Source organism: Aythya ferina, assembly GCF_964211825.1.
Source record: "Aythya ferina genome assembly, chromosome: 7".
NCBI lineage: Eukaryota > Metazoa > Chordata > Aves > Anseriformes > Anatidae > Aythya > Aythya ferina.
In genome coordinates, this window is record NC_140302.1 from 22,477,553 (window position 1) to 22,489,014 (window position 11,462).

The 11,462-nt window shown below is 33.8% G+C and overlaps 1 long non-coding RNA gene across 1 annotated transcript; it reads left to right on the top strand.

Annotated features, from left to right (window-relative positions):
• Window positions 1-820: 820 nt before the first annotated feature.
• On the top strand, window positions 821-2,943 carry LOC311439739. The gene is made up of 3 exons (XR_014694962.1): window positions 821-1,252; window positions 1,724-1,926; window positions 2,495-2,943. It is a non-coding gene; the product is annotated as an uncharacterized lncRNA (long non-coding RNA).
• Window positions 2,944-11,462: the final 8,519 nt, after the last annotated feature.

The window sequence follows — 11,462 nt, forward strand, 5'->3', positions numbered from 1 at the left end:
TTTTTTCTTTTTTGTGCAGAATAGGTTTTCTTTACTGGTGATGTAAGTGACTGACTGAAAATAGAAAGCCTAGCAAAGCTGAAGTAAGCATTGTGTATTAAAAATCACAAAGCACACGACACTAGCTTTGGGACACAACTAGGATGGTTTCTGTACAGAAGCACAGAACCTCTTTGAAGAAAAACTGAAAGAATCAGTTGTACCTTTCGTAAAAATCCAAAGAAAGGTTCACCCCAAACTAAAAATAATATCTATTTCAAGGCACTGTACATGAATTAGAATGGATTGACTATTTGTTGTGATTAAAAGAAACAAAATGAACCTGAGATTAGAAGATGAAAAATAAGAATCTAAGGAAAATTTGACCAATCTTCTAACTCTGAAAGAGTATTCTTAATGAACCTCAGGCGTACCCAAAGTTATGTATACTCACCAGCATGTAAAAATTAACATGGTGGGTACTAGTGACACTGTGACACTAGTGACACTGATCAATTTAAATCGACCTCTCCAGACTTCTGATATGTAAAATGGAAGGTGAAAACTTCATTCATTCAAAACTACAACTTTTTACATAGGTGATCAAGTGTTGTATCATAATAGAGATCCTAATAGAAAAAGCAAATGGTTCAAGAATTTGTTAGAAAATAGGATTAAATATGGTAAAAGTTATTTCCCAGCCTTGGCATCCAGCAGGGAGCCTCACTGGTGTCTGGATAAGCAGAGAAAAGCCTTGTACACAGACCTTGATATCTCTCCAGTAAAGTCATATTTGTAGTGAAGGACATTGATAGAGATTCTCAAAAAAGTGTGCTGGGGAAGACTAGGGGGGGAGGTTAGGGGAGGTAGACAGAAAACACAGCACAGCCTTTCAGGACAAGAAGTCCTCTCCCAGATTTACATTTTCCAAACCATTGACGTATGTGAAAGAAAACAGATGATAAATTTTCATTCTCAGCGTACATTTAAAGCCAACACTTCAATTATTACTATCAGTCCTGTAGTTCACTGCACTCCCATTTTTACCTCCCCCAACTTATGAATGATACTTTCCAAGTTTTCAGCAGTTTTACAAAACAGTGCTTTTTGTGCACCCAGTCTGCAGGTGCAGCAAAGACCTTGGCAAGGGGCAAACTGATTATCACTTGTGAAAACAGTTACACCGTATTGTTTATACTTCAAGGTCTTGAGCAAAGAATAAATTCGCATGAAAATGAAGTTATTGCAGTTCAAGCATCAGACAGCTAACCAGGTAAGTCTTACTCTCGCTTACAGAAATGATTTTAAAATATTTTGCAATTTATTAACATTTTTTCTGTCTTGCATTTTTGGGCAATTCTAATAGGTATTTCTGCAACTTTTAAATCACAGACACTTAAGGATTGTGCTGTAATTCTGATTTCTTAAAGCAAATACACTGTATTGTTACCGACTTGTAATTCATCTTCACATCACTTATACAGAGATGACTTGATTTTTTCTTTCTGAGAGCTCTATGATTTTTATATATATTTCAAAATAGGAAATTACACTGATGAATTTTTACCATGCTAAATAGTTTAAGTCCCTGCTTAATCATAGGCATTCATGTTGGTTGTTTCATGCTTTAACTTCTGTTCTAGACTGAACTAGTTTTTAACAGGCTTATAATATTGAGTTGCAAGAAAAAGCATTGTGCTATGTATATATATATTACTTTTTAATCTATACATTTATATTGCAGGTTTACTCTTTATACTCTTGACACAAGCAGAATTGATCTTGATTCAGCTCGTTGTTCCTTTTTCCTATGCATATACTTCTTTGAGAATTGGATCTAAAGAAGCATAAGGCATGGGAAAATGGGGCGACTGAGGTACTTCACCATTCATTCCAAACAGCATTGTCAAGACGACTACAGAGAACAGACATACGAAGAACTGAAAGGTTAATTTATGAAACTCTCACTTAACCATCAAAAACTGAACAAAAGATACTGGTGTTATTTACTCTGTTTGTACAGTAATGTTTGAATTTTTCTTACTTCATTGTGATTTAATTTTTTATGGGAAAATTATTTTAATCATCTATTCAACTATAATATTTAATGTACTGCCTGGTGAAAAGTTCCATCTAAAGTATATGCATTGCTGGGAAGCTACTTCTGTAATCCTTATCCCTATAAACCTCCAATTGAAAGTGCAGGGAAAGTAGTCACAGAGATTACAAAAGTGCAGCTCTGAACCTATATCTCAGTTGCTGGGAGCCAGTCTTCACTGAACTCAGTGCCGACTCAGACATGCAAGGCCCAGTCATGCAAATGTTACCCCAAGGAGGTGTCTGCAATGTACTAGTTATTCTTAGGACCTGATCTTATAAGATTCTAAGTACCTCTTCATGATTTGTTAGCTTGTGTTGAATTACAAATTCTTATCTTGTAAAAGCAGACATTTAGTTAACAGTAAATCAAATAATAAACATGCTAATTTTTTTCTTCTCTTTCTTTTATCCACAGGTGTCTTTGAAGAGGAACTGTAGAAGTTATTTACTCCCCATGCCCCCCCGTTAACATTAAACATTTCTTAATATTTCTGTCCAACTACTTTTGTTTAGCATAAATAGAAATTAATCATATCAGCTCTGAGAAAAGTATTGTTATGAAACAATGTAACTGTACGTACCACTTATCAAATAAAAATCTAGTATTTCAGACACAGATCAAAAGTTTGTGTTATACTACATCCCAAATTCTAACAAAGTTTATAAAATTAAATGCTTAGAAAAAACAATACATTACAAGCCGTTTTTCTCAGTTGTTATTATTATTACTTACTATTCCAGCTTAAATTGCCATTTTAACAAGCTACCGTTTACTTTGTCTAACACCACTATCAGAGTACAATTCTATTTACATGTCACTTTTTCTTGCTTAAACTAAAAGACAATAAAAAGAGCATACACAACTGTATTTTTATTCAATGACTCCATATCAAGGTTTGTGGTAAAGGGGGTTGGGGTAAAGGGATTTTTGCTTTAACAAAACTCCTTTGAACAAATATACTTTATTCTGTTTTTCTTTTCTCACATAAGTTTTGGGAAATGGGGAGAACAGGACATTGGGGAAGCGGGGATGACATGGGAAAGGGGGGGTGAGGAGGGGGGGGAAGGTACACACTACTTCCACCTGCAGATAAGAATAAAAGACCTATACTACTAAAATAAAGTCAGGTATGAATCAAGACACTGATAAGCACTGACACTATACCAGTTATATGAAGAGTGAAGCACTAAATCCCCAAAGACTCCCAGCCTTTTGATTATTTATTATTCCAGATAATTTCAAATGTACCTCCAATAAAAAAGCAAACTAATAAAATTCACCAGCTTATGGTTTTGAAGTAACTTTGTATTCAATTTTTTCCCCAGAGATGGGTTATCAGCAGAAACATAAGAATATTATAATTCTATATTAAAGAAATCACTAAAAATAAAAGGCTTCGGTTGCATTACAATAAAGACAACATTTTTCATACAATGACTAGAGTGTAACCATGCCGGGCTTCACTTTAACATGATGTACAAATGCTCCTCTGTATTCTGTAACAGGCAATGGATTTTTTTTTTTTTTTTTCATTTTAACTCATCTGAACCAAGATTTCTTTCAAGATTCTGTGTTGTGATTTTGAACTAGATAAATAATATATACTGTATATACAAATTGATAGCATCAGTTTGTACGTACATTTGATACTTGAAGCTAATTTAAAATACTGGAGATCCATTTCTAAAATCAGATGTACAAGCAAAGGACTTTACAGAAGCAAAGAGTTTGAATATGGAAATTATTTATAAATAGCAATAAAATTATAAAAATAAATTACCAAAATTATCAGTTCAATAAACAATGTCAATGTATACACACCCTTGATATCAAGAGATATTACAGTAAGGACAGATGTACTGCTCTATGTGCAAGAGTATGTGCTAGTCATCATTTCTGGCAATAAATACATGACATAGATTGCATGACACCAAATACAGTGTGCACACACGCACAAACAAAAGTCAAATCATGAACACTTAGAATAATAACTTCATTCCAAGCTTCTTTAGAATAAATTTTCAATTTGGAAAATAATAATAATAATAATAATTCATTATACCAAACAGTTTTATTTTTGTTTTCACAAACAGAACGTTTCAGCAGTATTAAGTCTTTAATAGTAATAAAACTAATATTGTAGTTAAAGTAACTATATAGCACGGTACCTGTAGGAACACCTGGTAAAAACCACATCTTTAATAATAAAATAACAGCAACCTTTAGTAGTTTCTGAGTATTTCAGACTGTTTTCTAAATGCTGACACCCCCAGGAACAAATACTCTCACTTTAAAAAGTGCTTAAAAATATTTTTTAAACCTATTGTATATTAGTACAGTAAGTATTATGAAACTATTCCACTGTCTCCAAATAAAGAATTTAATCTAAGTTACAATGTCTATACTTTTAATAATTCATGGCCAACTAAAATTTTCTATTTGTTATGATGTTATTTGTTATGACTCTTCAACCACTCACAGCTTAAAAGCTGTGAAAAGGATAAAAGGGGAACTTCTCAGTCCCCCTTTTCCTGCCCCTATAGCCTCTTCCTGAATTTGCACTGCCTATAGCAGTTTTGAAACACTTCCATGGGTGACTTTAGCCTAGCAATGCAGAAGGTTTTTGTTTGTTTGTTTTGTTTTGTTTTGTTTTTCCTGGACTGCTTTCCCTTATTTTGGTGGGTTAAGCATGATTCAGACCTCCTCCAACAGAGGAGTCCAGTCCTAGCAAAAGTTGAAGAGCAGGAATGTGCAACCAGAAGATGAAAAGTGAAGTGCAGAAGCACTATAAGTAATTAGGTAAGGTTGTTTACTGTTGTGGAACTGTTCTGTAAGCAAGGAGCACAAATACTTCAGACAAATCAACTGGAAGCAGAAACTAGATTTTCTGAAGAAGGAATGTTGCTAGAGAAATACAATGGTGGTGATAATACCACTTCAAAACAAGTCTCTGGGATCTGACAGCGTATGACTTCTCAATTAATCGTGTTCAGTTTTCAGGTAGTAGAAAAAAAGCTAATCTTTAGCTTTTTAGTACATTTTGCCACTTACAATTAACTTTTTTTTTTAAATCATCCTTTCTTTACCTTATGTATAACTAGATTGAGAGACACTGATTAATATTTTGTGGCTTATTTATATTTGAAGTATTTTAATATAAAAAACAATCTAACAAAAGCCCTTTCAGAGGTCAGTCTAAATTAAACTCATTACAAAATTTTTCATTATCACTGTATGCAACAGTCTTACAAGATACAGGAATCAATGTCTTTTTCAGAAATCATTCTGTCATATTTGGTAAAAATGAGCATTATGTGACCATTGTTCTGCAATTCCCATGATTCCCTATTCCTGCCTTTGCTTTACCTTATCTGTCCTTTAAACTAGATCAGAGAACCAACCTGCACAGAAAAAAAAAAGAGACCAATTTTTTTTTTTTTCAAGCAAATCATTTAACTGATCTGATTTGTTTCGTACCTGCTAAACCAGCTGCATCAATATAATTGAGGAAGAGAAGCAGAAGCCGCCACCATTGGAAACATTGTAATTTGAGGGAGGAAAAAAAGTACTTGCATTTTCTCTGTACTCAATTTCTCTAACACACTATTGCCCGTGAAAGATTTGCCCTAGAGAAAAGTGCCAAGACTTAGCAAGAGGGAAATATGTTTATCTTAGCTGTTTTCAAAAACTCACTGGCATGTATAGATCTAATTTACCTACAGTGATAAAGGTAGTGATTACAGGTTGTGAGACAGACTAGCTGTCAGTTCTGGCATGACAGTGGGAAAGCAATAAGGAATCATGCTCTGTATTTCTGAATATTGTAATTTGCTATTAAGAAAAAAAAAAAAAAAAAAAAAAAAAAAAAAAAAAACACTAACAACATACTGTGCCATGAACTTTTAGTTTCATTTTTAACTGAAACCAAAGCTAAGTCCTCAAATTCACATTCTAGCATCCACATAAAACTTTTTTCCTTTGTTAGTTCAAGGTACCAAGAAATCATTACTACCTGTAAACAAGAAAGGTTCTATATGAAGAACTGAGCAGATCACTGGTGAAAATGAAGTCCCATAGCCCTTCCCCCTCTTTCCTCTCCCTCTTCCTGCTTACCTTGCACCAATTCAGGACAGTTTTCTGACACTTAGTGAACTCTTACCAAAATCAAACAGAAAGATGAAAATTCTTGGTTTAAAAAAAATTAAAAAAATTTTCAAACATTTTTTCTCTGTTAATTTATCTTTTTCACCAAAGTGCGGTTAAATAAGAATATTGTGTGTGTGTGTGTGTGTGTGTTCGCACAGGGAAACAAGATTACCCCTACACCCTACCTAAAAAAAAAAATCTCAATTTTTGGACTAATCTGTTTTTTTACTGTATCAAACAAATGCTGTAATAATTTAATTAATGAGCTCTTACAGCTTTCAACGGCTGGTGTTGACATGCAGCATAAAAGCATGTGGCTGCATAGAAATATTAGGTTTATATCTGCCCTGTTCCTCTTGAAAATTGTTTAGACTTTCAAAAGTCCCAAGTGTACTCCCATAGAAAGCCAGGTCAAAATAATCAGACTTCACACAGAGTCCAGAGACAACCTGTTGAGAATTCAGCTTTCTCCAAAGACTTTCCCTTGCTACGGTATGCTACAGCTGGAAACTGCACGGGCTGGGCAGTATTTTTCCCACCACTGCTCCCCAGACCAGTCCAAGTTTCTCCCGCGTTCTTAGCGCTCCCCCTGCTGACAGATGAAATAGATGTATTAAGAAATGCAGACAAAGAATACCATCAGAAACAGCATGGCGAACCAGAAGCGACTTGGCTTGCAAAAGCAGAAATGGAGTAAAAAAAAAAAAAAAAAACAAAAAAAAAAAAAAAGCTGGGTTTTTATGAAGCATATGGAAAGACAAGAGCTGCTGCTGGGAGGGAAAACTGTTAGGCCATTTAGTCGTTTCTATCTTCTCCTGTTTCTGTAATATAACCCTCCTCAGAACTTGGAATGACAATAATTACTCCTATTAGCAAAATGTAGTGAACTTTGATACACATATGCATCGTCGTGTGTTTTTTTGTTTGTTTGTTTTAAAAACGTTAAATCTTAATTCCATCTCATAAGACACATACGCTACAATACAGTCTGAATTTAACCTTCATAGTACTATGAATTATTTGGGGAGAAATCCCCCATAGGATTCCTCCTCCCTTCTGTAGGATCAAGCTTTACCAGAGTGGATATGCAGAACTATACACCAAGTGAAGGGAAAGCAGAAAGAGAAAAAGAAATTTTAATTACATGTCAAACAATTTATTTATTCTGTCAGGCTCAGATTTTCTGATGGGTCAGTTTTAAAACAAATATCCTTGCACTTTTGTCCTTTTGTGTGTGTGTTTCCCCAGTAATTTGGAGAGGGGGGGGATTATTCAGATTATGCACTATTTGAATTTTAATTCTAAATAAGTAGTGTTTTTCCATTAGAAGTCCTTTTCCCGTTATCCATTTACACAAGAAAACCATTACCCACTATGACAGGGATCTTGATAATGATAATCAACTATCCCCTTTCAGGAGCAAAATACACTATTAAAACTAAGCTATTACTTAACTGTTACTTAACTATTGCTAAATCACAGATATATAGAGAGTACATAACAAATGGAAGTGCATGCTTTTAATCTGTTAGCATATTCTACTTTGAGTACTGTGAAATGCAACAAAGTGACATAATTCAGCACCATCATAAAAGGTCTTGCACAGTGCAAACAAGTGACCTTCATTTAGATAAAGTACAAGAGCAAAGAGTAGGTGATATATTGCAGGGCCAAAATAACCTAATCAGAACATATCCAAAAGAGCTGGCAAAGAGGAAGCCATAAAAGTGAAAATAACCTTCAAAAATTGTGACTTATTTACCAGTGAGTTACACATGCATCTCCACATCACTCCTACAAAATAGTCACTCTGGAAATTATGATATCAAGCCATAAAGTATTGTTATTTCCTCTTCCTAGAGCTTTGCTAAAGAAAAATATTCTATATTTATACCATTGCAACAGACAGGCTTTTACTTTGAAATAGTTGAGAAGTATAAACATTGCTTTTAAAACATTCTTTTAACAAGCACAGATTGAAAACACGTTTCTGCAATACACAAAAATACCATATATACAAGTTCTCTTCTCATAAATAATCTGTAATATTTTTATTTGCTTTTTTGAACATACCGAAATATGGAGCTGATGTTTCAAAGAGCTTTCCTGTTGATTCACAAAATATTTAACAGGTGCTGTGACAGACATTAGTTGATATGATGGTTATCCACTGGCAAAAGGGGAAAAATTCCCTTCCCTTTCTCAAATACAAATATATTTGTATTCCCTAAAGTATCATTTTTTGCCAGCTTTATTTCCTGAAATAGCAAAACAGTGCAAAATGAACAAAATTCAGAGCATAGGAGGCAGCTGGATTGAGATGGAAATGATCATTTTTCATTGATCAGTGGCAACTAGATACATTTAACTTGATTGAAAAACTGAATGCTAACAGCTAATTATTGGGTGGGTGTCTAAATAGTTGTTTTTGTTTTCCTCTATCTAAGAAGCGCTTTATAGTCATTAATATTGAATTACATCTACAGTTTTATCACATAGTATCATAAAATCCTTCTACAGAAACATGAACATAGATATTTAACAGGTATCAACTTTTTAAAACAACTACTTACTTGAATTTCTACTGTAATCCAACTCTGAGTATCACCATTAATGACCTAAAGTATCTATGCTTCTTACCTAACTGTCTCCATCTGGAAAAAAAAAAAAATGATAATAATAGGTCCGACTCTAAAGACACTAGCATTTATCTATAAAAAGTAACAACAGTACTCACTACTAAAAGAACGGGAATTAATGGGAATTATCCCATTTCTTTCTCTGTTCAAGTCATGGAGCTCATCCAGATTTTTAGTGAGTGGCTCTAGCTCTCATGGTTGTTAAAAAGCCATTTGATTTTTATTTTTCTCTTCTCTTTGTTTCCTTCTAGTTTGGAAACCTAAATGGTCTCCTCGATGGATAGGGGAAACACGTGGGAAAAAGCATAGAAGGAATAAATCCTTTGTTTGCCTCAAGTTAGGTTCTGTAGCTAAGTTAAACCATCATAACAACACTCAATACATGAACATTAACCTTTAAAAATGTAATTATTTTAGACGTACGTTTTCTTGGGTTTACCACAGATATGCTGTCTTCTACATTTGTTGAAGTCCCTGTTCAGTGTTTTGTTCTAATACTGCAGAGGTGAGTGGTCTGCCAAAACAAAACAACAACAACAAAAGTTACAAAAATAAATAAATAAATAAATAAATAAAGCTATAATAACAGCTGAAGGAAATACAGCAGAAATGTCTTACAGACAATCATGTCACAGAAAATATTTTTTTAAACATTAAATTATAAATAGGAGAACACTATGCAATTTTTATAGTGCAGTTAGATGACAATACAGGAAAGGTGGCTCATTATGACATCTCCTTCTGTTTACAATAAATATGTCAGCATTTAAAACATAGGCAAGCCACAACAGCCACTTTAATTTTATGTCAGCACATGGCTTTCTGCTAACGGTTATATCAACACAAAAATATTGTTGCCAATTCATTTTATTGCATCCAAGAAGCAACATGGTATGTCTATGCTGTCCTGTTTACAATCATAAAATAAAAATATTAGTATTGTTTTAAAAGAAATTGCATTAAATGCAAAAATATCATCAGCAGGAAAAAAATACAGGAGTAATTCTGACTTAAATGAAAGTCTTTATTACCAGCAGATTAAACACATGAGATTTCCCCCACCCCTTCCAAAAATATGTTCATTAAGAGCTGGGCAATGTCAAAACACCTATTCCTAACCTCTTAAGTACTAAGGCAAACTACATAAACAACATCAGAGGACCTAAAGAGAAATTATAGAAAGGTTTTCTTAAGTGGTTCAGTGCCACGGAAAAGAGATGTGAGGAATCAGCAGAAGCCTTACCATCGCATGAATCTGAAACATCACTCTACTACAAAAAATATTGTGTTGATTTACTGTGAGTTTTGAAACTAAAGCTTTTCTCCTGAAAGCTATAAAACCAATTGTTCCAATCTAGTTAGGTGATAAGAAGATCAATGACTGAAGGATCAAAACAACAACAGCAAAAAGAAAACACTAAACCCCATATTGACACTAAAATGCAAATTTAAAAACTCTCATCATAGTGGCACTCCCTTTGCTGTTCTTCTACTAAAATAAGCTCAATAATAATTAACGTGTAGAAACAATAACATAATAAAGGAATGATGCTTTACTGGTCCTTCTGATTAGATGTTATCTGTAACACTAAGTACGTTGTAACCATTCACTTAAGAAGTTGCCTATATTTTTATCCTTTTTCCAAAGTTTATTTTTTTCTGGGTTAATGTGTAGAATTCTAAGCAGGACAGTAAGTTCTCTGATCAATAGATTCAACCACATAAGTTTACTTATGATTAATTCAGGGAATTGAGTTATTCCATGCTTACAATTATGGAATTGTTTGTAGGACTAGGAACCAAGCTAAATGAAAATACATGTAATGGTTCATTACAGAAAAATCACTCTGAATATTGAATTACAACTCTAATTGTCATCAAAGCAACAGTCTCTCCCCTGTTTCGCTCTTTATTTTCCTTTATTTTCTTAAGATTGATTTTAGCTAGAAAATGTAAAAAAGGGGTGTTCAGATTTATCAAAGTTTTTTGCTTTGCGTGTTTTTTTTCTTCATTAAGGACAGATGTGACTTGTAAATTGCATCTTAGTAGTTTTTAAAAGTTGTACATTGCTGTTGGTGGAATTGAAATCTATGAATACAATGCATATACCATCCCTGTTACTCTATTCAGGTAGGATTTTCAGTAAAATGTGTCATCTATGAAAAGTGATTTCTTCAGAATACATAGGAACCTCTCAAAAGCTTGATGTTGATTTAGAAAAAGAAAAACAATCCGCTCAGTTGGACATTCAGGATAATTTGTTACAAGGAGAAAAGATTTCATAACCGCAGACTATGTATAAAGCATACTCAAGGCAGCATCTAACATGGCGTGTCAGGCTTCAGCACTCTGAACAAAAGAGCAGGTAAATCCTATTACATTTTATGAGAGGAAAAAACAAAGAAAAAGCATTATTGGCTCAGAAAATATAGACAACCTCTGAGGAAAACAAGCTGGAAGGACAGCATTATTTGACTTCTGCCGTCTCACTGCAAATACACCACCACGACATGATTTTCTTTGAAGTCTAAGAATTAACATGATGTCTCAAACATGTTCAGCTCTGCGTGAAAGCTAGTTCATTATCTCTGGCTGTA